This window comes from Ranitomeya variabilis, chromosome 5 (assembly GCF_051348905.1).
Source record: "Ranitomeya variabilis isolate aRanVar5 chromosome 5, aRanVar5.hap1, whole genome shotgun sequence".
Taxonomy (NCBI): domain Eukaryota; kingdom Metazoa; phylum Chordata; class Amphibia; order Anura; family Dendrobatidae; genus Ranitomeya; species Ranitomeya variabilis.
Window position 1 is genome coordinate 246,954,502 of NC_135236.1, and position 24,619 is coordinate 246,979,120.

Here is a 24,619-nt window from a genome sequence, read left to right on the forward strand (position 1 = left end):
AAAAAAACCTTTCAGTTAACTACTTGCAGGAGAAAGTTTTTGTAGCTGGTGGCCAATTTTTGTACTGTACCAGTTTTTTGTTGTATATGTTTTTGTTTTTAATGTTAAAATGTCTGCATTTGATATCTCTCCAGTATTTTCTTTTTTATAAGCAAAATACTTATTTTTATATTTTCTGATGTTTTATACCGGAGTGTTCCTCGGGACACGCTTATAAAGTGTCTTATATATGTGTTTCTAATGAGTCACATTATATATTTTTTGTAATTGTGGCTCTAAGAGATCTCAAAGATTTCATGGTTTGGAAATGATTGTTATGCCCTTACTGTTATATATAATAAAAACTGAATGGACACTTGTCAGCTCTTCTCAGGTGAAATGTTATCAAGTTCCGTCTGTTGGGCCATTATTCTAGGTCATACCCCCAGATCTGTGAACTGAGCAGTAAGGAAAATTAGCTGGTCTAAGAAGCATATCCATCTTTCCTACTTAAACACTTTCTTCATTGCTACTTAATGTGTTATATTTTAAAGCCATTGCAAGATTTTATAGAAGAAACTGATTGTAATTATCACCATAGGTATCATCACCTTTTAAGGACAGTGGGCAATCATTCAGCACTTTTTTGTAGGCATACATCCTCTCCCCAGCAACCTGTATGCATTTGACATGACATTATTTGTTCCTTTTATTGCATTACTTTCTTCATTGATTCCTTTTGCATAATTTATATGTAGTTTTAGTGCTGGTTTTGTACTCTGAGCTTGTTGCCCTGTGCACAATATTTTAAGACAGACTGAAATGTCAAGTTTGTTCTGTCAAAAGCAGTAGTGTTTCAAAATAGATAAAAAACAACATAAAGACAACATTCTAGAGCTGCTGTTATACTTATAAAGACAGTAAAATGTGATAACAACTATTAGCAGGTCATCTTTAGTATGTAGGTTTGATGAATCGGTGAGTGGTTGTATTGTATTGTGTGTGGTATTGTTATTAGTATTGTGAATTTTATTAAAATGTTTGCCTTCTGATTCAGTGTTTACTTTTCTTAATTTCCAAAATGCATGATTTCTTTGAAGGTTGTGTCTTCTGTCTTTACACACTTCTTTCTTAACCCCTTCCCAACATGCGCCATATATGTACAGTGCTGTGGGATCATATGAGCTCACACAAAGCACCGTCACGATCAAATGTGGGTGTCAACTCAATATGAGAGGTGACGCCCTGCTAGCATTGATCGTGGGCGTTTAGCCCCTCTGATGCTGCTGTCAATATGGGGAGAACTACGTCCATGCATAGACTACTGGGGTCTTAACGCCATCACTTAAGAATAAGTATCCTTTGCCCTTGATATCTGAGCTCTTTGATAGACTCTGTAATGCCCCAGCCGTTTTCCAAGACTTTGTGAACGACATCTTCCGGGTGATGCTCACCACCTCGGTCGTAGTCTATCTGGATGATATTCTCATCTACTCTACAGATATTGACTCCAATCAGAGAGATGTTTGCAAAGTTTTTGACCTCTTACGGGCAAACTGAAGTGTGTGTATGAGCAGGAGTCTATGCCTTTCCTTGGCTATATCATCTCTGACCAGGGATTGGCTATGGATCCTGCCAAGCTACAGGCTGTAATGGACTGGCAAGAACCCCATTCTCTTAAAGCAGTGCAGCGCTTTATGGGGTTCATTAATTACTATCGCCAGTTCATCCCACACTTCTCATCTTTGGTAGCTCCCTTGGTTGCCCTCACCAAGAAGGGAGCAAATCCCAAGTTGTGGTCGGAGGAGGTCTCCAAGGCCCTACTCACTATTAAGTCACACTTCGCTAGCGCTCCCATCCTACATCGCCCGGATGTAGATAAGCCATTTATAATAGAGGTGGATGCCTCATCCGTTGGTGCTGGAGCAGTCCTCTTCCAAAAGGATGCTCAAGGTCGGAAGCATCCTTGCTTCTTCTCCAAGACCTTCTCACCAGCGGAGAGGAATTATTCCATCGTGGACAGGGAGTTGCTAGCCATGAAGTTGGCTTTCTCAGAGTGGAGACACCTCCTAAAGTTTTTACAGACCAAAAAAATTTTGTGTACTAACAGACAGCCCAGCGGCAAAATTCTCGCCAGGCCAGATGGTCCCTGTCCTTCTCCCGGTTCCATTTCACCCTAACTTTTTTCTCCAGGTTGAAGAACATTCGTGCCGACGCTCTCTCACGCTCCGTAGTGTCATCAGAGGAGGAGGAGCCTTGGCTTATTGTCCCTTCTGAGAGCCTGAGAACCGTGGCTCCGGATTCACTAGAGTCTGTTCCCCCGGGCAAGACTTTTGTACCATCAAATTTGCGACCAGAGTTTCTCTGTTGGGCTCCTTTGTCCAAGGAGGGTACACATTTCGGGATCAAGAGGACATTTGAGCTTCTAGCGAGAACATACTGGTGGCCACATATGGCTCGTGACGTCGGGGATAATATTCGGGCATGTGTCTCCTGCGCCAAGAATCGGTCTACTCGGCAACGGCCTGCTGGGCTACTTTACCCCCTGCCAGTGGCAGACAGGCCCTGGGAGATGGTCGGGATGGACTTCGTGGTGGGCTTACTTAAGTGTCGTAGCTGCACCGTTATCTGGGTAGTCACCGATCAAAGTACAGCGGTGTGTTTGCACGGCGGGGGTGCCTCCCACCGGTAGCAACACTTTTGCATACTATGAGGGGCCCTGTGGCAGTGACGTCGCCAACGAGTATTCCTCCCCCCACCTGATGAAGGAACCTGCACCTTCATCTGCACCTTCCTCTTTGTCCCCGTGTAAGGTGGTATTTTATGCGGGAAGGGGGACCTGACTTTCAGCAGGGTCACAATCTTGCAGTGTAGCGTGCACGGGGAATGTTGCATTATGGGTCAATGTACCAGCAGACTCATCTATCACTGGCTGGGCAATGGGCAGGATGAGGGGGAAACAGATATGGGCCCAAAGAATAAAGTGGGCTAAATGCAGTTCAAAATTGGTAACAGGACTAAACAGGCGGCATTGCTTTGTTCAGTGGAGTAGCAAACCCAGGAGCAGCAGACACTGTTTTAAGGGCCCAAACACACTAATAGGCCAAATGCAGTTTAATATCTGCTACTGTAGGCCAAAAGCCAGAAGGTTGAAGCTCAGCTTTATACAGTTGAGGACAACACCAGGGAGCGGCAGAAACCGTTAGTAGGCCCTAAACACCATTTTGTTTTTTAAAAAAACAGCAGTTAATGAGAGGCAGAAGGTTGAAGCTCAGCTGTATTCAGTTGAGGACAACACCAGGGAGGGGCAGAAACCGTTAGTAGGCCCTAAACACCATTTTGTTTTTTAAAAAAACAGCAGTTAATGAGAGGCAGAAGGTTGAAGCTCAGCTGTATTCAGTGGAGGGCAACACCAGGCATGGGCAGACACCGTTAGTAGGCCCTAAACACCATTTTTTTATTTAAAACACAGCACTTAATGAGAGCCAGAAGGTAGAAGCTCAGCTTTATTCAGTTGAGGACAACACCAGGGAGGGGCAGACACCGTTAGTAGGCCGGAACCACCATTTTTTTTTAAAAACAGCAGTTAATCAAAGCCAGAAGGTAGAAGCTCAGCTTTATTCAGTTGAGGACAACAGAAGGCAGGGGCAGACACCGTTAGTAGGCCGGAACCACCAATGTGTTTAAAAACAGCAGTTAATCAGAGCCGGAAGGTAGAAGCTCAGCTTTATTCAGTTGAGGACAACTTGAATTAGGGACTGCAGACAGAATTAGCAGGCTGTCCCCTGTGTGGACCATGCATCCAATACATTAACCCATTGAGCCACAAAGGACACGTAACCTTCCGTGGCCATGCCTACAGGTCCATGTGTCTGTTGTCAGGTGTACCTTTGTCAGTGGAGGCCTAGTGGAAGGAGGGACCGCAGACAGGCTTCGAAGGCCTAACACAATAAAATGGGCTGGCTGTAGGCACTTTATAATTGGTTCCAGGGGTACACGGGCAGCAGTGGTCTGGTCAGTGGAGGCCTAGTGGAAGGAGGGACCGCAGACAGGCTTCGAAGGCCTAACACAATAAAATGGGCTGGCTGTAGGCACTTTAAAATTGGTTCCAGGGGTACACGGGCAGCAGTGGTCTGGTCAGTGGAGGCCTAGTGGAAGGAGGGACCGCAGACAGGCTTCGAAGGCCTAACACAATAAAATGGGCTGGCTGTAGGCACTTTATAATTGGTTCCAGGGGTACACGGGCAGCAGTGGTCTGGTCAGTGGAGGCCTAGTGGAAGGAGGGACCGCAGACAGGCTTCGAAGGCCTAACACAATAAAATGGGCTGGCTGTAGGCACTTTATAATTGGTTCCAGGGGTACACAGGCAGCAGAGGTCTGGTCAGTGGAGGCCTAGTGGAAGGAGGGACCGCAGACAGGCTTCGAAGGCCTAACACAATAAAATGGGCTGGCTGTAGGCACTTTATAATTGGTTCCAGGGGTACACGGGCAGCAGTGGTCTGGTCAGTGGAGGCCTAGAGGAAGGAGGGACAGCAGACAGGCTTCGAAGGCCTAACACAATAAAATGAGCTGGCTGTAGGCACTTTATAATTGGTTCCAGGGGTACACGGGCAGCAGTGGTCTGGTCAGTGTAGGCCTAGTGGAAGGAGGGACCGCAGACAGGCTTCGAAGGCCTAACACAATAAAATGGGCTGGCTGTAGGCACTTTATAATTGGTTCCAGGGGTACACGGGCAGCAGTGGTCTGGTCAGTGGAGGCCTAGTGGAAGGAGGGACCGCAGACAGGCTTCGAAGGCCTAACACAATAAAATGGGCTGGCTGTAGGCACTTTAAAATTGGTTCCAGGGGTACACGGGCAGCAGTGGTCTGGTCAGTGGAGGCCTAGTGGAAGGAGGGACCGCAGACAGGCTTCGAAGGCCTAACACAATAAAATGGGCTGGCTGTAGGCACTTTATAATTGGTTCCAGGGGTACACGGGCAGCAGTGGTCTGGTCAGTGGAGGCCTAGTGGAAGGATGGACCGCAGACAGGCTTCGAAGGCCTAACACAATAAAATGGGCTGGCTGTAGGCACTTTATAATTGGTTCCAGGGGTACACGGGCAGCAGTGGTCTGGTCAGTGGAGGCCTAGTGGAAGGAGGGACCGCAGACAGGCTTCGAAGGCCTAACACAATAAAATGGGCTGGCTGTAGGCACTTTAAAATTGGTTCCAGGGGTACACGGGCAGCAGTGGTCTAGTCAGTGGAGGCCTAGTGGAAGGAGGGACCGCAGACAGGCTTCGAAGGCCTAACACAATAAAATGGGCTGGCTGTAGGCACTTTATAATTGGTTCCAGGGGTACACGGGCAGCAGTGGTCTGGTCAGTGGAGGCCTAGTGGAAGGAGGGACCGCAGACAGGCTTCGAAGGCCTAACACAATAAAATGGGCTGGCTGTAGGCACTTTATAATTGGTTCCAGGGGTACACGGGCAGCAGTGGTCTGGTCAACGGAGGCCGATTGTAATGAGTGTCTGCCAGTTAGTAGTCAAAAACAACAATTAAATGTGAATGTCTCGCATTAAAACAAAACAAAAACACTAAAGGGTGCAATCATTAGGTTCAGGGGTGGGATCCTCTGCGTTGTTTCAGACCTACTAATTTAGCGCAAAGTATTTACTGTGGTAAATAGAGGACACTGCCCCTGACTATGTTAAGTACCATCATACATGTCAACACAATGGTATTGTCAGTGGCAGGTGTGGAAGGATGTCATCGCATAGACTAAACATTGGTGGAAGTGTGAGAGATAACTGTGGAAGTGGTAGAGCAATGTTTGACCTGGGGGTGGGTGAACTCTCTTGTGGCCGGCGGTACAGGCCCATGGCCCCTCATGTTACAACAGTGTGTCTGACGTTGGGTGCGCACCACCACGGCCAGAGACACTTTATTGTACTATGAGGGACCCAGTAGCAATGCCGTCGACCAAAAGCGAGCACACCCACCTCTTCAGACAAACAGCAGTCTCACGGGTGCTTGCGCCAAGTCGCGATACCACGGCCCCGTGTGGGGAGTTTGGCCATTTAGGGAGGTGTAAACATGTCGTATGCTGGACAATCAGCTGCAGAAAATTAGACATTAGAAAAGTAATTCACAGTAGTCCACAGGCAAGAGCTTTTCATAGGAAAGCTAGGTGTCGGCCGGGCAAGGTGGGGCAAAAGATTTCGAAATCCAGTTGTGGTTCATTTTAATGAATGTTAGATCGTCAACATTTTGGGTAGCCAGACGAGTCCTTTTTTCGGTTAATATTGAACCTGCAGCACTGAATACTCTTTCTGATAGGACACTTGCTGCCGGGCAAGCAAGCTCCTGCAATGCATATTCTGCCAATTCTGGCCAGGTGTCTAATTTTGATGCCCAGTAATCAAATGGGAATGACGGTTGAGAGATAACATCGATAATGGATGAAAAATAGTTAGTAACCATACTGGACAAATGTTGTCGCCTGTCACTTTCAATTGATGCAGCAGTACCTGTCCTGTCTGCGGTCATAGCAAAATCACTCCACAACCTGGTCAGAAAACCCCTCTGTCCAACGCCACTTCTGATGTCTGCACCCCTAACACTCCTAGTCTGCTACCCCCTGGAGCTCGTGTGAGAACGATCACGTGCGCTGTGTGCTGGGAATGCCTGAAGCAAACGGTCAACAAGAGTTGATTGTTTGGTTGCTAATATTAGTTCCAAGTTCTCATGTGGCATAATATTTAGCAATTTGCCTTTATAGCGTGGATCAAGGAGGCAGGCCAACCAGTAATCGTCATCGTTCATCATTTTCGTAATGCGTGTGTCCCTTTTTAGGATACGTAAGGCATAATCCGCCATGTGGGCCATAGTTCCAGTTGTCAAATCTCCGGTTGTGATTGGTTGAGGGGCAGTTTCAGGCAAATCTACGTCACTTGTGTCCCTCAAAAAACCAGAACCCGGCCTTGCCACGCAACCAATTTCCAGTGCCCCCGGGAAAGCTTCCGCATTAAAAATATACTCATCCCCATCATCCTCCTCGTCCTCCACCTCCTCTTCGCCCGCTACCTCGTCCTGTACACTGCCCTGACCAGACAATGGCTGACTGTCATCAAGGCTTTCCTCTTCCTCTGGTGCAGACGCCTGATCCTTTATGTGCGTCAAACTTTGCATCAGCAGACGCATTAGGGGGATGCTCATGCTTATTATGGCGTTGTCTGCACTAACCAGCCGTGTGCATTCCTCAAAACACTGAAGGACTTGACACATGTCTTGTATCTTCGACCACTGCACACCTGACAACTCCATGTCTGCCATCCTACTGCCTGCCCGTGTATGTGTATCCTCCCACAAAAACATAACAGCCCGCCTCTGTTGGCACAGTCTCTGAAGCATGTGCAGTGTTGAGTTCCACCTTGTTGCAACGTCTATGATTAGGCGATGCTGGGGAAGGTTCAAAGACCGCTGATAGGTCTGCATACGGCTGGAGTGTACAGGCGAACGTCGGATATGTGAGCAAAGTCCACGCACTTTGAGGAGCAGGTCGGAGAACCCAGGATAAGTTTTCAATAAGCACTGCACCACCAGGTTTAAGGTGTGAGCCAGTCAAGGAATGTGTTTCAGTTGGGAAAGGGAGATGGCAGCCATGAAATTCCTTCCGTTATCACTCACTACCTTGCCTGCCTCAAGATCTACTGTGCCCAGCCACGACTGCGTTTCTTGTTGCAAGAACTCGGACAGAACTTCCGCGGTGTGTCTGTTGTCGCCCAAACACTTCATAGCCAATACAGCCTGCTGACGCTTGCCAGTAGCTGGCCCATAATGGGACAACTGGTGTGCAACAGTGTCATCTGCCGATGGAGTGGTTGGCCGACTGCGGTCTGTGGAAGAGCTGTAGCTTCTGCAGGAGGACGAGGAGGAGGAGGAGGAGGAGGGGGTGCGAACGCCTACAGCCAACTGTTTCCTAGACCATGGGCTAGGCACAACTGTCCCGAAATTGATGTCCCCTGTGGACCCTGCATCCACCACATTCACCCAGTGTGCCGTGATGGACACATAACGTCCCTGGCCATGCCTACTGGTCCATGCATCTGTAGTCAGGTGCACCTTTGTACTCACAGATTGCCTGAGTGCATGGACGATGCGCTGTTTAACATGCTGGTGCAGGGCTGGGATGGCTTTTCTGGAAAAAAAGTGTCGACTGGGTAGCTCGTATCGTGGTTCAGCGTACTCCATCAGGGCTTTGAAAGCTTCGCTTTCAACTAACCGGTAGGGCATCATCTCTAACGAGATTAGTCTAGCTATGTGGGCGTTAAAACCCTGTGTACGCGGATGCGAGGATAAGTACTTCCTTTTTCTAACCAGAGTCTCATCTAGGGTGAGCTGGACTGGAGAGCTGGAGATCGTGGAACTTTCGGGTGTGCCGGTGGACATGGCAGACTGAGAGACGGTTGGAGACGGTATTGTTTCCGCCGGTGCCCTACATGCAATATTTCCTCCTACAAAACTGGTGATTCCCTGACCCTGACTGCTTTTGGCTGGCAAAGAAATCTGCACAGATACTGCCGGTGGTGCGGAAAATGGTGGCCTTACAGTGACGGAAGGGATGTTGCGTTGCTGACTAGCTTCGTTGGCCGATGGTGCTACAACCTTAAGGAACGTTTGGTAGTTAGTCCAGGTTTGAAAATGCATGGTGGTTAAGTGTCTATGCATGCAACTAGTATTTAGACTTTTCAGATTCTGACCTCTGCTTAAGCTAGTTGAACATTTTTGACAGATGACTTTGCGCTGATCAATTGGATGTTGTTTAAAAAAATGCCAGACTGCACTCTTCCTAGCATCGGATCCCTTTTCAGGGATTGTAGACTGAGCTTTAACCGGATGGCCACGCTGTCCTCCAACAGGTTTTGGCTTTGACACGCGTTTTGGGCCAGATACGGGCCCGGCAGATGGAACCTGTTGCGATGTTGATGCCTGCTGCGGCCCCTCCTCCACCTCCGCTTCTGAACTACTGCCGCCTGCACCCTGTTCCCCCAATGGCTGCCAATCGGGGTCAACAACTGGGTCATCTATTACCTCCTCTTCGAGCTCGTGTGCAACTTCGTCTGTGTCACTGTGTCGGTCGGTGGTATAGCGTTCGTGGCGGGGCAACATAGTCTCATCAGGGTCTGATTGTGGATCAGTACCCTGAGAGGGCAATGTGGTGGTCTGAGTCAAAGGAGCAGCATAGTACTCTGGCTGTGGCTGTGCATCAGTGCACTCCATGTCAGAATCTACTTGTAATGGGCATGGCCTGTTAAGTGTTTCACTTTCTAAGCCAGGGACGGTATGTGTAAAGAGCTCCATGGAGTAACCCGTTGTGTCGCCTGCTGCATCCTTCTCTCTTGTTGTAGTTTTTGCTGAAGAGGACAAGGAAGCGACTTGTCCCTGACCGTGAACATCCACAAGCGACGCGCTGCTTTTACATTTACCAGTTTCAGAAGAGGAGGCAAAAGAGCTAGAGGCTGAGTCTGCAATGTAAGCCAAAACTTGCTGTTGCTGCTCCGCCTTTAAAAGCGTTTTTCGTACTCCCAGAAAAGAGAGCGTTCGAGGCCTTGTGTAGCCAGACGACGAAACTGGCTCCACAGCTCCAGACTTAGGTGGAATATTTTTATCCCCACGACCACCTGATGCTCCACTACCACTACCATCATTACCAGCTGACAATGAACGCCCACGACGACCTCTTGCACCAGACTTCCTCATTGTTTTAAAATCTTAACCAAAGTAACTTTATTTGTTGCTGTCAAACAACATACACGGTGAGCTATAACTTCAGTATGATTTCAATATCCCTTAACAGGTTGGTGAGACCACAAGGAAAATCAGGCACAATGTTACACACTCTGTTTTCTGTGGCACCAAATCACAGAGATGCCACACACGCAGGACTGTCACTCAAGCACAAATGTCAATATTAATCTCCCACTGTTTTCTTTTTTTTTTCTTTTTCAGGGAGACTTTAGAAACCAAATAATAAAAAATAAATAGGCTTTCTATGGCCCACTGAGTGAGAGATGGCACACACAGGAGTCAGGAGTGGCACACAAGCAGAAAGGGCAATATTAATCTCCCACTGTTTTATTTTTTTTTTCTATTTCAGGGAGACTTTAGAAACCAAATAATAAAAAATTAATAGGCTATCTATGGCCCACTGAGTGAGAGATGGCACACACAGGAGTCAGGAGTGGCACACAAGCAGAAAGGGCAATATTAATCTCCTACTGTTTGATTTTTTTTTTTTTTTCAGGGAGACTTTAGAAACCAAATAATAAAAAAAACAAAGGCTTTCTATGGCCCACTGACTGAGAGATGGCACACACAGGAGTCAGGAGTGGCACACAAGCAGAAAGGCCAATATTAATCTCCCACTGTTTTCTTTTTTTTTTCTTTTTCAGGGAGACTTTAGAAACCAAATAATAAAAAATTAATAGGCTTTCTATGGCCCACTGAGTGAGAGATGGCACACACAGGAGTCAGGAGTGGCACACAAGCAGAAAGGGCAATATTAATCTCCTACTGTTTGATTTTTTTTTTTCAGGGAGACTTTAGAAACCAAATAATAAAAAAAACAAAGGCTTTCTATGGCCCACTGAGTGAGAGATGGCACACTCAGGAGTCAGGAGTGGCACACAAGCAGAAAGGGCAATATTAATCTCCCACTGTTTTATTTTTTTTTCTTTTTCAGGGAGACTTTAGAAACCAAATAATAAAAAATTAATAGGCTTTCTATGGCCCACTGAGTGAGAGATGGCACACACAGGAGTCAGGAGTGGCACACAAGCAGAAAGGGCAATATTAATCTCCTACTGTTTGATTTTTTTTTTTCAGGGAGACTTTAGAAACCAAATAATAAAAAAAACAAAGGCTTTCTATGGCCCACTGAGTGAGGGATGGCACACACAGGAGTCAGGAGTGGCACACAAGCAGAAAGGGCAATATTAATCTCCCACTGTTTTATTTTTTTTTTCTTTTTCAGGGAGACTTTAGAAACCAAATAATAAAAAATTAATAGGCTTTCTATGGCCCACTGAGTGAGAGATGGCACACACAGGAGTCAGGAGTGGCACACAAGCCCTGACTGAGGCCAATATTTTTCTCCCACCGATTGATGTAGTGTTTTTTTTTCAGGTAGATTTTAGAACCCAAATCAAGCAAAAAAATTAATAGGCTTTCTATGGCCCACTGAGTGAGAGATGGCACACACAGGAGTCAGGAGTGGCACACAAGCAGAAAGGGCAATATTAATCTCCCACTGATTGATGTAGTGTTTTTTTTTCAGGTAGATTTTAGAACCCAAATCAAGCAAAAAAAAAAATAGGCTTTCTATGGCCCACTGAGTGAGAGATGGCACACACAGGAGTCAGGAGTGGCACACAAGCCCTGAGGCCAATATTTTTCTCCCACTGATTGATGTAGTGATTTTTTTTCAGGTAGATTTTAGAACCCAAATCAAGCAAAAAAATTAATAGGCTTTCTATGGCCCACTGAGTGAGAGATGGCACACACAGGAGTCAGGAGTGGCACACAAGCAGAAAGGGCAATATTAATCTCCCACTGATTGATGTAGTGTTTTTTTTTCAGGTAGATTTTAGAACCCAAATCAAGCAAAAAAAAAAATAGGCTTTCTATGGCCCACTGAGTGAGAGATGGCACACACAGGAGTCAGGAGTGGCACACAAGCCCTGAGGCCAATATTTTTCTCCCACTGATTGATGTAGTGATTTTTTTTCAGGTAGATTTTAGAACCCAAATCAAGCAAAAAAATTAATAGGCTTTCTATGGCCCACTGAGTGAGAGATGGCACACACAGGAGTCAGGAGTGGCACACAAGCAGAAAGAGCAATATTAATCTCCTACTGTTTGATTTTTATTTTTTTTCAGGGAGACTTTAGAAACCAAATAATAAAAAAAACAAAGGCTTTCTATGGCCCACTGAGTGAGAGATGGCACATACAGGAGTCAGGAGTGGCACACAAGCAGAAAGGGCAATATTAATCTCCTACTGTTTGATTTTTTTTTTTTTTCAGGGAGACTTTAGAAACCAAATAATAATAAAAAAAATTTCTATAGCCCACTGAGTGAGAGATGGCACACACAGGAGTCAGGAGTGGCAGACAAGCAGAAAGGGCAATATTAACCTCCCACTGTTTGAATTTTTTTTTTTTTTCAGGGAGACTTTAGAAACCAAATAATAAAAAAAAAAGGCTTTCTATGGCCCACTGAGTGAGAGATGGCACACACAGGGATGGCACTCTAGCAGAAATGCCAATCTTAATCTCCCACAAAAAAAAAACAAAAAACAAAAAAAACAGGGACTGTCCTACAATTACTATCTCCCTGCAGTAATCTCAGCCAGGTATGGCAGGCAGCAATAAGGAGTGGACTGATGCACAAATTAAATAAAAAGTGTGGACAAACAAAAAAGATAGCTGTGCAGAAAGGAAGGAACAAGAGGATTTGTGCTTTGAAAAAAGCAGTTGGTTTGCACAGCGTCGTACACACACAGGCACAGCAACGCAGCTATCAGGGTCAGGGAGCCTTCTAGGGCAGCCCAATGAGCGACAGCGCTGAGGAAAAAAAAATGTAGCTTCCACTGTCCCTGCAAACAAAAGGTGGTGTTGGACAGTGGAAATCGCTACAGCACAAGCGGTTTGCAGCTTTATGTACCCTGCCTATCACTATCCCTGCTTCTGAAGAAGCGGCAGCAACCTCTCCCTACACTCACATCAGCAGCAGTAAGATGGCGGTCGGCGGGAACGCCCCTTTATAGCCCCTGTGACGCCGCAGAAAGCAAGCCAATCACTGCAATGCCCTTCTCTAAGATGGTGGGGACTGAGATCTATGTCATCACGCTGCCCACACTCTGTGTTCACCTTCATTGGCTGAGAAATGGCGCTTTTCGCGTCATTGAAACGCGACTTTGGCGCGAAAGTCGCGTACCGCATGGCCGATGCAACGCTGGGATCGGCTCGGTTTCATGAGACGCCAACTTTGCCAAAAGTCGGCGACTTTTGAAAATGAACGACCCGTTTCGCTCAACCCTAGTGTTGAGCATTCCGATACTGCAAATATCGGGTATCGGCCGATATTTGCAGTATCGGAATTCCGATACAGAGTTCTGATATTTCTGCGATATCGGAAATCGGAATGGGAAGTCCCCACAGTGCAAAAATCACTATAATGAAAAGTGGGCGGTGCGTGGGCGGAGACTGCGTGTCTCTGTGCGGGCGGGGTCTGTGCCAGTGTGCGTGCCTGCCGGGGGGTCTGTGCGGCCTCTCCGGGGTCTGTACCGCCTGCCGTGGGGTCTGTGTGGCCTCTCCGGGGTCTGTACAGCCTGCCGGGGGGTCTGTGCGGCCTCTCCGGGGTCTGTACGACCTGCCGGGGGGTCTGTGCGGCCTCTCCGGGGTCTGTACGACCTGCCGGGGGGTCTGTGCGGCCTCTCCGGGGTCTTACGGCCTGCCGGGGGGTCTGTGCGGCCTCTCCAGGGTCTGTACGACCTGCCGGGGGGGTCTGTGCGGACTGCCCGGGGTCTTTGTGTCTGTGCAGACATCATCCGATGGGACTACAAGTCCCATCAGACGATGCCTGCTACACTGACAGTGATTGACACATTAGACAATGATGGGACAGTAGTAGTCCCATCATCCGGCTAATGTGTTGAATGTAAAAAAAAAACCAACTCCATACATGCTACATACATACATACATGCTACATACATACATGCATACATGCTACATACATACTCCATACATACTCCATACATACATACATACTACATACATACTCCATACATACATACATACATGCTACATACATACTCCATACATACTCCATACATACATACATGCTACATACATACTCCATACATGCTACATACATACATACATGCTACATACATACATGCTACATACATGATACATACATACATACATGCTGCATACATACATGCTACATACATGCTACATACATACATTCTACATACATACATACATGCTACATACATACTACATACGTGCTACATACATACTATATACATACATAGATGCTACATACATGCTACATACATGCTACATACTACATACATACATGCTACATACATACTGTACATACCACATACATACATACCACATACATACTACATACATACTACATACATACATACTACATACATGCTACATACTACATATATGCATGCTACATACATACTACATACTGTACATACATGCTACATACTACATACATACATACATGCTATATACATGCTACATACTACATACATACATGCTACATACATACTGCATACATACATCCATCCATACATGCTACATACATACTACATGCTACATACATACTACATACATACATGCTACATACATACTACATGCTACATACATGCTACATACTACATACATGCTACATGCATGCTACATACATACTACATGCATACATACTGCATACATACATACATACAATACATACATATAGACATACAGTACATTAAACATAGATTACATACTCACCATTACTTGTCATTTTGATCCCCGAAGCCAGTGTCATCTGTAAAAAATGTGAAAAAAAACAAACAACCAATATACTCCCTGTCCGCAGAAATCCACGAGTGTCCCACGACGATCTCCCGTGGAGAGCAGCAGTATCAGATAATGCGACTGCTCTCCAGGGGCTCCAGGAACACAATGACGGGAGGAAGGTATCTTTCCGCCACTGTATTCCTCCGCCGCTGTAAAAAAAAAGTCCCTAGTCTCACTTTATGGCATTGCTGTATGAGACATTTTCCCATGCAGCAATTGCCATAAAGTGACACTTTGAACTCAGGTAACCTCAGTGATACACTGCAGGAGCCATTGTCTCCTGTCAGTGTGTCACTGAGGGTCCTATAGAGCAGTGACATCACCCGATGTCACTGTTCTATAGGGGAGATCATCATGGGACACTCGTTATTAATTGGACTACGGCGGACAGGTAGTATGCGGTTTATTATTTTACATTTTTTGCAGGCGCTGAAGTATGGTAAGTATGGTGAAATGAAGAATATTAAAATACTTTTTCCTAATGTGTGTGTGTTTTATTAACCCTTTTCTTATTATTGGATTAATAACGGATAGGCGGCTTATTGACGCCTCTCCGTTATTAACCCGGCTTAATGTCACCTTACAATAGCAAGGTGACATTAACCCCTTATTACCCCATATCCCACCGCTACACGGGAGTGGGAAGAGAGGGGCTAAGTGCTGGAATTGGCGCATCTTACAGATGCGCCATTTCCGGGGCAGCTGCGGACTGGTATTTGTAGCCGGGGGGGCCAATATCCATGGCCCCTCTCTAGGCTATGAATATCAGCCCGCAGCTGTCTGCGTAGCCTTTCTGGCTAAAAAATATAGGGGGACCCCACGTCATTTTTTTTGGGGGGTCCCCCTATTTTAATAGCCAGTAAAGGCTACGCAGACAGCTGCCGGCTGATATTCGTAGCAGGCTACAAATATTGGCCCTCGGCCGTCGGCTTTCCCCCTCTGGCGCAGAAAATTGCGCTGGAGCCCACACTTTTTTTTGTTTTTTTTTTAAATTCAACGCTCATGAAGGCCTCTTTCACCCTTGCGTCGGTACAGGTTCGTCGCTATGCGTCGGGCCGATGTACCGACGCACGTTGTGAAATTTGTACACGACGTGAGCAGCGGATGCAGTTTTTCAATGCATCCACTGCCCATTCTGAAGTGCGGGGAGGAGGGGGCAGAGTTTCTGCCACGCATGCGCGGTAGAAAATGGCAGACCCGACGGACAAAAAAAAGTTCACTTGAACGTTTTTTCGTGCCAACGGTCCACCAAAACTCGACGGATCCGTTGCACGACAGACGCAACGTGTGGCCATTCGTCGCGATCCGTCACTAATACAAGTCTATGGGAAAAAAAATGCATCCTGCGAGCACATTTGCAGGATCCGTTTTTTTCGCCAGATCCGTTTTTTTCCGTTGGATCCGTTTTTTTTCCGCCAGATCTGTTTTTTCCACCGGATCCGTTTTTTTCCACCAGATCCGTTTTTTTCCGCCGGATCCGTTTTTTTCCACCAGATCCATTTTTTTCTCATAGAGTTGTATTAGCGCCGGATTGCGCCTGATGGCCACAAGTTTCATCCGTTTTTTGCAGGATCCGTCAAAAAAGCTGTTTCCGCCGGATGGAAAACACATAGGAACGGGTTTTGTCTGTTTTTTTCATGCATGTTTCCATTCAAATCATGCACATTTTCTGTTTATTTATTTTCCAAAAACCTCATCAAAACCTGCATCAAAATTGCACCAGAAACTGCATCAAAAACCGCACCAAAAACTTGCATCAAAAAATGCACCAAAAACTGCATCAAAAACCGCACCAAAAGATGTGTAAGATGTGCCAATTCTGGTACTTAGCCCCTCTCTTCCCACTCCCATGTAGCGGTGGGATATGGTGTAATAAGGGGTTAATGTCACCTTGCTATCGTAAGGCGACATTAAGCCGGGTTAATAACGGAGAGGCGTCAATAAGATGCCTATCCGTTATTAATCCAATAGTAAGAAAAGGGTTAATAAAACACACACATTAGGAAAAAGTATTTTAATATTCTTCATTTCACCATACTTACCATACTTCAGCGCCTGCAAAAAACGTAAAATAATAAACCGTATACTACCTGTCCGCCGTAGTCCAATTAATAATGATTGTCCCACGACGATCTCCCCTATAGAACAGTGACATCAGGTGATGTCACTGCTCTATAGGACCCTCAGTGACACACTGACAGGAGACAATGGCTCCTGCAGTGTATCACTGAGGTTACCTGAGTTCAAAGTGTCACTTTATGGCAATTGCTGCATGGGAAAATGTCTCATACAGCAATGCCATAAAGTGAGACTAGGGACTTTTTTTTTTACAGTGGCGGAGGAATACAGTGGCGGAAGGATATCTTCTCCCCGTCATTGTGTTCCTGGAGCCCCTGGAGAGCAGACGCATTATCTGATGCTGCTGCTCTCCACGGGAGATCGTCGTGGGACACTCGTGGATTTCTGCGGACAGGGAGTATATTGGTTGTTTGTTTTTTTCACATTTTTTACAGATGACACTGGCTTCGGGGATAAAAATGACAAGTAATGGTGAGTATGTAATCTATGTTTAATATACTGTATGTCTATATGTATGTATTGTATGTAATGTATGCAGTATGTATGCATGTAGCATGTATGTATGGATGTATGCATGTAGTATGTATGTAGCATGTATGTAGTATGTATGGATGTATGCATGTAGTATGTATGTAGCATGTATGTAGTATGTATGGTTGTATGTAGTATGTATGTATGTATGTATGTAGCATGTATGTAGTATGTATGTAGCCTGTATGTAGTATGTATGTAGCATGTATGTAGTATGTAGCATGTATGTATGTAGCAGGTAGCATGTATGTATGTATGTAGCATTTATGTATGTATGTAGCATGTATGTATGTATGTAGAATGTATGTATGTATGTAGCATGTATGTATGTAGCAGGTAGCATGTATGTATGTATATAGCATGTATATATGTAGTATATAGCATATATGTATGTATGTAGAATGTATGTATGTAGCATGTATTTAGCATGTATGTAGTATGTAGCATGTATGTATGTATGTAGAATGTATGTATGTAGTATATAGCATGTATGTATGTATGTAGAATGTATGTATGTAGCATGTATGTAGCATGTATGTATGTAGAATGTATGTATGTAGCATGTATGTAGCATGTATGTATGTAGCATGCATGTATGTAGTATGTAGCATGTATGTATGTATGTAGAATGTATGTATGTAGCATGTATGTGGCATGTATGTATGTATGTAGCATGTATGTATGTATGTAGCATGTATGTATGTAGCATGTATGTATGTAGTATGTAGCATGTATGTATGTATGTAGAATGTATGTATGTAGCATGTATGTGGCATGTATGTATGTATGTAGCATGTATGTATGTATGTAGAATGTATGTAGCATGTATGTATGTATGCATGTATGTAGCATGTATGGATTTTTTTTTTCATTCAACACATGGGACTACTACTATCCCATCATTGGCTAATGTGTCAATCACTGTCAGTGTAGCAGGCATAGCCCGATGGGACTTGTAGTCCCATCGGACGATGCCCGCACTGAGACCCCCGCACGCCGCAGAGACCCCCCCATGCCGCAGAGACCCCCCTACGCCGCAGAGACCCCCCACGCCGCAGAGACACCCCCCCACGCCGCAGAGACCCCCCACGCCGCAGAGACCCCCCCACGCCGCAGAGACCCCCCCACGCCGCAGAGACCCCCGATGCCGCAGAGACCCCCCCACGCCGCAGAGACCCCCCAGCACTCCGCAGAGACACCCCCCACGCCACATCAAGCCTGGGCAGCCCGGATACAGCGCCGCATAGAATGAGATCCCTGGCAGGCCCGCACAGACCCCGCCCGCACACACAGACACTCAGTGTCCACACACGCACCGCCCACACTCTTCCCCCCTCCAGAATCCCATATAGAAGGACAGAAAGGGCTGATTTATGTTCCGATATTTGAATCCCATTTATTGTATTGGTATCGGGTATCGGTATCGGCGATATCCGATATTTTTTGGATATCGGCCGATCCAATCCGATACCGATACTTTTGAATATCGGAAGGTATCGCTCAACACTAATGAACACCCAATTTCTTACAATTTGGCTGATCAGAACATTGAAAGCAATTGTTACCATCCACCTTTCGTGTCTCCCCTATTTCATCACAGATTGTAAGCTTGCAAGCACGACCCTCATTCCTCTTGGTATCTGTGGATTTATGTGATTATTATTATGCTGTAATGTCTTTTATTGTCTGTACATGTCCCCTCTAAAATGTAAAGTGGTGCGGAATATGTCGGCACTATAAAAATAAAATTATTATCATAAATGATTAGGAGTAGCTAATTGGGGCTTTGTGGCTGCACCCCAATATTAGGCCTATCGATTTTTACATGAAAATCTGGCCTTCTGATTTGCCACTGAAACACAGTTTTAGAACAAACCATTTGGAGTAGCTAATTAGGCCTTGTGATTGCACCACAATATTAGGCCTAACAATTTTTACGTGGAAATCTGGCCTTCTGATTTGCCACTAAAAACAGTTTTATCACAAACGATTTGGAGTAAATAATTGGGTCTCGTGGCTGTACCACTATATTAGGCCACTACAGCACCACTATCCTAGCCAAAGTAATAACAAAAGCATTAGTGTAAATGCGATGATTTAACAAACTGTGACCGAATTTTACCGACTTGTGAAAGCAAACATGAATCCGAATGTGCTACTTTCATGCCAAATTTGAGATTGGTGAACGTTTTCCAAATGTGTTCGCTAATCTTTAGTGGTGATTCCTATTATTTGTATAATTTTGATTTTGATCACTGGTCTCATACACCCCAGTACTCATGTACTGCAGTGCATGAGACCAGCCAGTGAATCACTGACACAGCCTGTGAGACCCAGCTTATAGCTGGGTCTCACTGGCCACCGTATCCTGGGGTCATCACATGACCTCAGGGTACTATGGTATCTATCTACTTCTGCGATTCTCATCGTGGGGACCCAATGGTTACAGTCTTTTAACTCCCTTCTAACCAATTAAATACTGCTGTCTCGATTGGGACTACTACTCCAATCAGTCTACTCCTGCTGCAACTAATAACAGAGAGCAGGTGGTGGCTGATGGAAGTATTTACTAGCTCGTGCCTGCGCTGTAAATAAATAATTTCAAAAAAACGAGTGGGTTCCACTGAGCTGGGGGCTGCAACCCTCAGCTGTCAGCGTTAGCAAGGTGGGTTATCAAGAATGGAAGGGTCCCCATGCTGTAATTTAAAAAATGATGTGGGGTCCCCCCACTTTTGACAACCAGACATGCTAAAGCAGACAGCTGGAGGTTACTGGTGCTTTGCCCAGCTGTTCCTGCTTGCCCTGTGGGGGTAGCAATTGGGGTTTATATTTGTAGATTTGATGTCACATTTGCATTGTCCGGTGACATCTAACCCACAAGTTAGTAATGGAGAGGCATCAATAAGATACCTATCCATTACTAATTCTATAGTTATATTGTAAATAAACACATACAGTGGGGCAGTGGCTTCGTAAGAAGCATTTCAAGGTCCTGGAGTGGCCTAGCCAGTCTCCAGATCTCAACCCTATAGAAAACCTTTGGAGGGAGTTGAAAGTCCATGTTGCCCAATGACAGGCCCAAAACATCACTGCTCTAGAGGAGATCTGCATGGAGGAATGGGCCAACATACCAACAATAGTGTGTGGCAACCTTGTGAAGACTTACAGAAAACGTTTGACCTCTGTCATTGCCAACAAAGGATATTTTACAAAGTATTGAGATGAAATTTTGTTTCTGACCAAATACTTATTTTCCACCATAATATGCAAATTAAATGTTAAAAAAACAGACAATGTGATTTTCTGGATTTTTTTTTCTCAGTTTGTCTCCCATAGTTGAGGTCTACCTATGATGTAAATTACAGACGCCTCTCATCTTTTTAAGTGGTGGAACTTGCACTATTGCTGACTGACTAAATACTTTTTTGCCCCACTGTACCCAGAATAAAGTATTTTAACCCCTTAGTGACAGAACCAATTTGGTACTTAATGACCGAGCCAATTTTTACAATTCTGACCACTGTCACTTTATGAGGTTATAACTCTGGAACGCTTTAACAGATCCTGCTGATTCTAAGAATATTTTTTGTGACATATTGTACTTCATGTTAGTAGTAACATTTCTTCGATATTACTTGCAATTATTTAGGAAAAAAATTAAAATATGGCGAAAATGTTTAAAATTTTGCAATTTTCAAAATTTGTATTGTTATTCCCTTAAATCAGAGAGATATGTCACAAAAAGTAGTTAATAAATAACATTTCCCACATGTCTACTTTACATCAGCACAATTTTGGAAACAAATGTTTATTTTGTTAGGGAGTTATAAGGGTTACAATTTGACCAGCAATTTCTCATTTTTACAACACCATTTTTTTTTAGGGACCACATCACATTTGAAGTCATTTTGAGGGGGCTATATGAAAATAACCAAGTGTGACACCATTCTAAAAACTGTACCCCTCAAGGTGCTCAAAACCACATTCAAGAAGTTTACTAACCCTTTACGTGCTTCACAGGAACTGAAGCAATGTGGAAGGAAAAAATGAACATTGAACTTTTTTTTGCAAACATTTTATTTCAGAACCATTTTTTTTTATTTTCACAAGTGTAAAAACAGAAATGTAACCATAAATTTTGTTGTGCAATTTCTCCTGAATACGCCGATACCCCATATGTGGGGGTAAACCACTGTTTGGGCGCACCGCAGAGCTTGGAAGAGAAGGAGCGCCGTTTGACTTTTTCAATGCGGAATTGGCTGGAATTGAGATCGGATGCCATGTCGCGTTTGGAGAGCCCCTGATGTGCCTAAACAGTGGAAACCCACCACAAGTGACACCATTTTGGAAACTAGACCCCTTATGGAACTTATCTAGATGTGTGGTGAGCACTTTAAACCCCGAGGTGCTTCACGGAAGTTTATAACGTAGAGTCGTGATAATAAAAAATCACATTTATTCTAAAAAAAAAGGATCATTTTGCCCCCAAATTTTTATTTTGACAAGGGTAACAGAAGAAATTAGACCACAATAGTTGTTGTGCAATTTCTCCTGAGTACGTCGATATCCCATATGTGGGGGTAAACCACTGTTTGGGCGCACCGCAGAGCTTGGAAGTGAAGGAGTGCCTTTTTACTTTTTCAATGTAGAATTGGCTGGAATTGAGATCGGACACCATGTCGTGTTTGGAGAGCCCCTGATGTGCCTAAACAGTAGATACCCCCCACAAGTGACCCCATTTTGGAAACTAGACCCCTTAAGGAACTTATCTAGATGTGTCGTGAGCACTTTAAACCCCCAGGTGCTTCACAGAAATTTATAGAGTCGTGAAAATAAAAAATCGTTTTTTTCACTCAAAAATGATTTTTTAGCCTGCAATTTTTTATTTTATATTTTGCATTTGCAGAGCTCCTGATGTACCTAAACAGTAGAAACCCCCCACTAGTGACACCATTTTGGAAACTAGACCCTCCATAGAGCTTATCTAGATGTGTGGTGAGCACTATGAACCCCCAACTGCTTCCCAGAAGTTTATAATGTGGAGCCATGAAAATAAAAAAAAATCATATTTTTTCCACAAAAATGATATTTTCACCCCCAAATTTTAACTTTCGCAAGGGTAACAGGAGAAATTGGACTGCGAAATTTATTGTACAATTTATGCTGAGTAGTCTGATACCCCACGTGAGGGGGTAAACCACTGTTTGGGCGCATGGCAGAGCTTGGAAGGGAAGGAGCGCCTTTTTGGAATGCAGACTGTGATAGAATGGTCTGCGGGCATTATGTTGCGTTTGCAGAGCCCCTGATGTACCTAAACAGTAGAAACCCCCCACAAGCAACCCCATTTTGCAAAATAGACGCCCCAAGGAACTTATCTAGATGTGTGGTGATAACTTTGAATGCCCAAGTGCTTCACAGAAGTTTATAATGCAGAGTCGTGAAAATAAAAAATATTTTTTTTTCCACAAAAAATATTTTTTAGCCCCCAAGTTTTTATTTTCACAAGGGTAACAGGAGAAATTGGACCCCAAAAGTTGTTTTCCAATTTATCCCGAGTAAGCTGATGCCCCACATGTGGGGGTAAACCACTGTTTGGGTGCACGGCAGAGCTCAGAAGGGAGGGAGGACCATTTGACTTTTTGAGCGCAAAATTGGCTGTGGCGTTTAGAGACCCCTGATGTACCTAAACAGTGGAAACCCCCCAATTCTAACTCCAACCTTAACGCCAACACACCCCTAACCCTAATCCCAACCCGATCCATAATCCTAATCACAACCCTAACGATAATCACAACCCTAACCCCAAAACAACCAGAACCCTAAGCAGAACCCTAAATCCAACACAACCCTAATCCTAATCTCAACCCTAACCTCAACCCTAACCCTAATCCCAATACACCCCTAACATTAGGGTTAGGGGTGTATTGGGATTAGGCCCAACCCTAATCTTAACCCTAATCCCAAACCTAACCATAATCCCAAAAGTAACCCTAATGCAAACCCTAATCCAAACCCTAACCCTAATCCCAACTCTAACCCTAACTTTAGCCGCAACCCTAGTCTGAACATTAGCACCAACCCTAGCCCTATCTTTAGCCCCAACTCTAACCCTAACTTTAGCCCAAAACCTAACCCTAAATTTAGCCCCAACCCTAGCCCTAACTTTAGCCCCAACCCTAACCCTAGCCCTAAATTTAGCCCCGACCTTAACCCTAAATTTAGCGCCAACCCTAAGCCTAAATTTAGCCCAAACCCTAACCCTTAATTTAGCCCCAACCCTAACCCCAAATTTAGCCCCAACCCTAACCCTAAATTTAGCCCCAACCCTAACTTTTGCCCCAACCCTAACCCTAACCCTAAATTTAGCCCCAACCCTAACTTTAGCCCCAACCCTAACCCTAATTTTAGCCCCAACTCCTCTAGCTGCTGGCCGGCAGATCATGGCGGGCGCACTGTGCATGCGCCCGCCATTTTCTTACCGAAGGAAGAAGCCGGCGGCCAGGAGGGGACACCGGAGGACACAGGGACACCGGTAAGTATAACAGGGTCCCCGAATCCCCCTATTTCTCTGTCCTCTGATGTGTGATCACATCAGAGGACAGAGAATTACACATCGCTTTTTTTTTTTTGCGTTTGCCGGTAAACAGTTAATTACCGGCGATCGCAAAACATGGGTCGGTAAAAACGACCCCGATCATGTTCTTTGGGGTCTCGGCTACCCCTGGCAGCCGAGGCCCAAAAGATCTCCCGGGTGCCGGCCGGCGGGCGCACTGCGCATGCACCTGCCATTTTTTGGCCGGAAGAAGATGGCAGCGCCCATTGGGAGCCACGAGGAGCACCAGGGGAGACAGGTGAGTATCGGGGTCGATCGGGGACCCCATTTCTCTGTCCTCTGATGTGCGATCACATCGGAGGACAGAGAAATTAAATGGGAAATCACGGTTTGGGTTTTTTGTTGCGACCGCCGGTAAACGGTTAATTACCGGCGATCGCAATCGGGGGTCGGTAAAAAACCCCCGAATCATGTTCTCTGGGGTCTCGGCTACCCCCGGTAACCGAGACCCCAGAGAAAATCCGACTCTGGGGGGCGCTATTCACTTGTCCACAGCGCCGTTAATTAACGGCGCTGTGGTTTAAGTACCCTTAACTGCCGCCGGTAAAAGGCGTATCGGCGGTCGTTAAGGGGTTAAGTGAAAGAATGACAGACTCCTTTAAAGGGAACCTGTCACCCCGTTTTTTCCGTATGAGATAAAAATACTGTTAAATAGGGCCTGGGCTGTGCATTACAATAGTGTAGTTTGTATACCCCGATTCCCCACCTATGCTGCCGAAATACGTTACCAAAGTAGTCGTTTTTGCCTGTCAATCAGGCTGGTCTGGTCAAAAGGGCGTGGTGTCTTCCCCCA